Genomic DNA, 4,444 nt, shown 5'->3' with positions numbered 1-4,444 from the left:
GCCCCAGGGTGGTCTCCACCCTCCTAGCTGCCAGGCAACAGGGGCCAGAGAAAGTTGAAAGCAGAAAAGGAAAGAACAAGGAAACGTTACAAGGAATACCCTGTTCACAGGAGGTGGAAAATGTATTGTGTATTGCTGGAAATAAAATTTAAAATCCAGGAATGCCTCAGTGGGGAACAGTTGAGGTATAAAGGGAGCACTCCTGGAAATGGAACTCACCTAGAACTTGACTCAGTGCCTCTCCTGCCAACTGAATCCTGCACAACCTGAGGTCAAGCCACATTACTTATCCAAGGTTCTATTTTCTCACTTATGGGGACATCCTAACTTCCTTCACTCCTAAGGTGGCTGTGTGGATGAAATGCACTGAAGATATGAAAAAGCACTCATGGTGTATGACATTAGTAGCACCTGTTATATTCTTAAAAACAAATATAAAGGCTATGGACCAGTGATCTGAATGTGTTATGAACCAAAGACTGTGATTAATCCAATTCTGTGCAACTGAGTTTCTCATAGACCTCCCCGATAAACATACTTAGCAAAGTGTCCCACACATACCAGGTACCAGACATCAGATACCTGGCCCTTTCCTTCCCCTCACAGCATGGCTCTCCATCCTCAAGTCTGGACTCTGTCTGATACAATGAAGTGGAGCCCAGAGGAGGCAGCACAGTCTTCACAGATTAGGGGCAAACATCCTCACCTCCCTGTAATGCCCTGCCACAAATGTGCCACCCGGGAATGGATCCAAAACTACTGCAAACCTATTTATACTAGGAGATGGCCCCTTTACCTTTAAAAACCTATGAAAATATCAACAGTTCTTATGCAGGCCAGCAATGGCCTAGGTCAAGCCTGAGCCTGAAGCCCCTAACCAAAAGTCTTCACAATGCAGATCCCCTCAGCAGCAGCCAGAAAGACTCGTCAGGGAATTTTGGAAAGAGTGGGCAGGCATCAGAATCCTCCTAACTGGAATCAGAGCTCAAGTCTAGAGCCCACCTCACAGCCAGGAGCCAGACTCTGGCTCCACCAGACTGCAGCGGACATCCCTCCCCAGGCCATGGCACTGGTCTCAGCTTGGAGGGAGGGGTGGATCTTTGAGATGGTCGACTTGGGGGCGGTGCCAAAAGGCGGGTCCAGAAAGAGGAACCTTGGAGAGTCGGGAATGAAGACGTCCACAGTCCACTGTCCCCCCAGAGCCGCGTCCAGTGGATATCAGGGCTGGAGGAAACCTCCAAATCTTGTGTTTGCCAATCGCTTTATTCCACAGGCAAGGAAACGGAGAGCGAGAAGGGCGTTTATCGTGTGGCCTTAGGAGTCCTTGTCCTCCTTCTGCCACCCGGGCTGAGCCCTCCCCAGTTCCAGGAGGTCGCCGGGGATGGTGGGGGGTGGGACATCCTCCTGGCGAATTCAGGACTCGGCTCCACGTCCCCAAGCCTGCATGAGGGTCGCCCTTACCGGAGGCGCAGCCGCCTTGGCCATGGCCCTGTGCTGGCCGGCCTGGGCAGGCAGTCGCCGCTGCTGTTACGCGCGGCCCCACACAAGCCCGGCTGCGCAGTCTTCTTCGCAGACGGCGTCAGCCCTGCTTTCCTCGCATGGACCGAGCTCGCGGGGCCGCCGGGACTGGGGACACGCGGAAAACGCGTCCGGGCGGTAGCTGTGCAGAGACTCAACGGGTTGCGACCGGGTGGGCTCCGCCCACATCCCGAAGCCAGATCCCCATTGGCCGGTGCTGGAGGCCCCGCCCCCGCTTGGCTGGAGCCTCCGACCCAGTGCCAGCTTTTCATTGGCCAGCCCGGGAGGCCCCGCCCCCACAGCGTGCGCCCGGCCTTTGTGCACGCCCGACAGGTGTGAGCGCCCGCCCCGGGCTGGTGCCCAACAGCCCGCAGGTGTCGCCAGCTGCCACCGCCCCGCACGGCCACTCACCTCCCAGAGAGCAGAAACCAGATCACGCGCACGCACTCGTTTATGCCAAGTTTATTGAGCACCAATTAGGGCAAGGGACTACCACCTTCACAGTTCTCTTGGGCTTATTAACGTCGTGGCCCACCCATTTATTTCACAAATGAGGAAGCCGAGGACCCTGGTGGGGGAGTTTGGGGCCCAACCAGGGCTCCCACCGAGTCTGGGGCACCCTCAGCTCCTGCACCACAAAGCTTCGGTTGACTTGTTTCAATGTAAAGAACGTTACTTAAACACGTCTGAGTGCTAGGCAAACTCACAAGACCTTGCTCAAAGTTTGAGCACATTGCTACGAAAAAAAGAAAAAAGGAGTATCAGCACCTTGTGATATTTAAGCAGGGGCATTTGGCATTAGCCAAACAAGCCCAGAAAGTCGGCAAAAACCTTAGCCTGAGGTATCCCCAGAACACCTGAGACTAGCTCCTGCAGCTGAGGGTTAAACCCGTGCACCTGCACTTGCACCACATCCTGTCTGAGCTCTTGCTGACAGCCCGTCTCTGATTAGTGAAGCTCCTGGCAAGGGTGGGAGGACTCCAGAGCAGACAAGCAGGATCCACAGCACAAAAGGGCAGTGCCTCTTCCCAAACCCAAGGGAGCCTGGCTGAACTGTCACTGACTTGTATACTCACCCTCCTCCCAGAGATGACAGCAATGCTACCATTGGCCCCCAACTCTGCTCAAGACTTTGGAAGAAGTGTGAGGGTCAGAAGGGCAAGGAAATGGCACATCCAGGGACCAAGGCCCCCAGAAGCAGCCCTGAAGGGTGGCCACAGTGCCAGACAAGGCAGTAAAAAACAAAGATAGCTGGGGTCCCATCACTCCAGCTTCAGGGTCGCCCACACCAAGGCTGCTCTACAGGCAGCACCCGCAGTGGTGTGACCAGAAGCCAGCTGACCTCCAGACTTCCCCATGAGGCCTGATATTATTGCCTGAACTTCTACAGTCCGAATTTCATGCGGTAAGAACTTGTTCACCAAAATACAAAGAACTCCTGGGGAACAGAGCCCCGTGGGCGAGTCTTTCACTGAACCCAGTGGAACTGCCACTCACTCCAGAAGATAAAGGTCCTTCCTGAGGGATTCTGACAGGAAAAAAAGCTGGAATGGAGTAGAAAGGAGGCCCTGAATTTGAAAGGAAGCACAAAGCTAGGCTTCATATTTGTCCCAGTGCCTGTTAATTTGACCCTGACAACTCTGAGGTAGGACACACTGGGGCCGTGACCCCCTTTGACAGAAGAGGAACATGAGACTAGCTGTGACTAAAGGATTCACCCAGATCTCCTAGCCCAACTCTGCCCCAGAGCCCAAAGTGCTCAAGGGACAACTCCTTTGAGAGGAGACTGTCCCACCTTTAATGTGAAAAGCAGGCCTGGAAGCCCAGGGTGGACGTGGTCCTCAGCCAGACCAAGGGCCTCCTCTGGTGGAGGGGCTTCCTGGGCTCTCTCTGCACTGCCCCTCACGGTGCTTTCTGGGGTCCAGTCAATGGATCTTACCCATGAACACTGAGCCCTTGGGGAGAAGTGTCCAGGCTTCAGTTTCCCCTCCCAGCTGACAACAAAAGTAAATAATGGATGTGACTATCCCGTGGGGAAGGACTAGGAATACTGGGAGTCACTCTGGGCCAAGAAACACACACATGGGGAGACACTGTGCTTCCAAGACAGCAGCTAAGACATCCCCATCAAAACCCACAGGCTGGGCCAAGAGTAGTGGCTCACGCCTGTAATCCCAGCACTTCAGGAGGCCAAGGTGGGCGGGTCACCTGAGGTCAGGAGTTCGAGACCAGTCTGGACAACATGATGAAACCCTGTCTCTACTAAAAATACAAAAATTAGCCAAGAGTGGTGGCACGCGCCTGTAATCCCAGCTACTCAGGAGGCTAAGGCAGGAGAATCACTTGAACCCAAGAGGCAGAGGTTACAGTGAGCGGAGACTGTACCATTGCACTCCAGCCTGGGCAACAAGAGTGAAACTCCATCTTAAAAAAAAAAAAAAGACCCACAGGCTGGTGTAGGTAGCTCCCCTTCCAGCTCTGCAAGCCCCACATGGAAAAGCCGGCTCTTTCCGACTTTGCAAAAGGCAAAGTTCCGTTAGCAACTACACACATTTACAAAAGCACTTGAAAGTCTCTATAACAAGGGGAAAAAAGTTTCAAAATAGCAAAGTAGAAAACTTTCCAGGGCCCTTTCTTCAGGCCATCCATCCACTCCACTGTTTCTCATGGTGACAGCAGGCAGGAGATCTCTGCACAAAACAAAAATCCCAGGTCCCTGATGTCTCTATCGCCCCCATACTGGAAGGGCCATGATCGCTGGTCCTCTTGGCTGTGGTACCTACCAGAGGCCCTACCAAAAATAAGGCATCCCTAAGCCTTAAGGAATCTTTTACAAGTCAGGAATGCAGAAAAGGCAGCGAAGAGTGCAAACAGGAAAGAGTCACACACACACTGTGGTCACACACACTGTCACCAGAAGTGGTCA

The sequence above is a fragment of the Nomascus leucogenys genome, chromosome 13 (assembly GCF_006542625.1).
Source record: "Nomascus leucogenys isolate Asia chromosome 13, Asia_NLE_v1, whole genome shotgun sequence".
NCBI lineage: Eukaryota > Metazoa > Chordata > Mammalia > Primates > Hylobatidae > Nomascus > Nomascus leucogenys.
The sequence above is the reverse complement of the archived record's forward strand: the minus strand, read 5'-3'. Positions refer to the sequence as shown.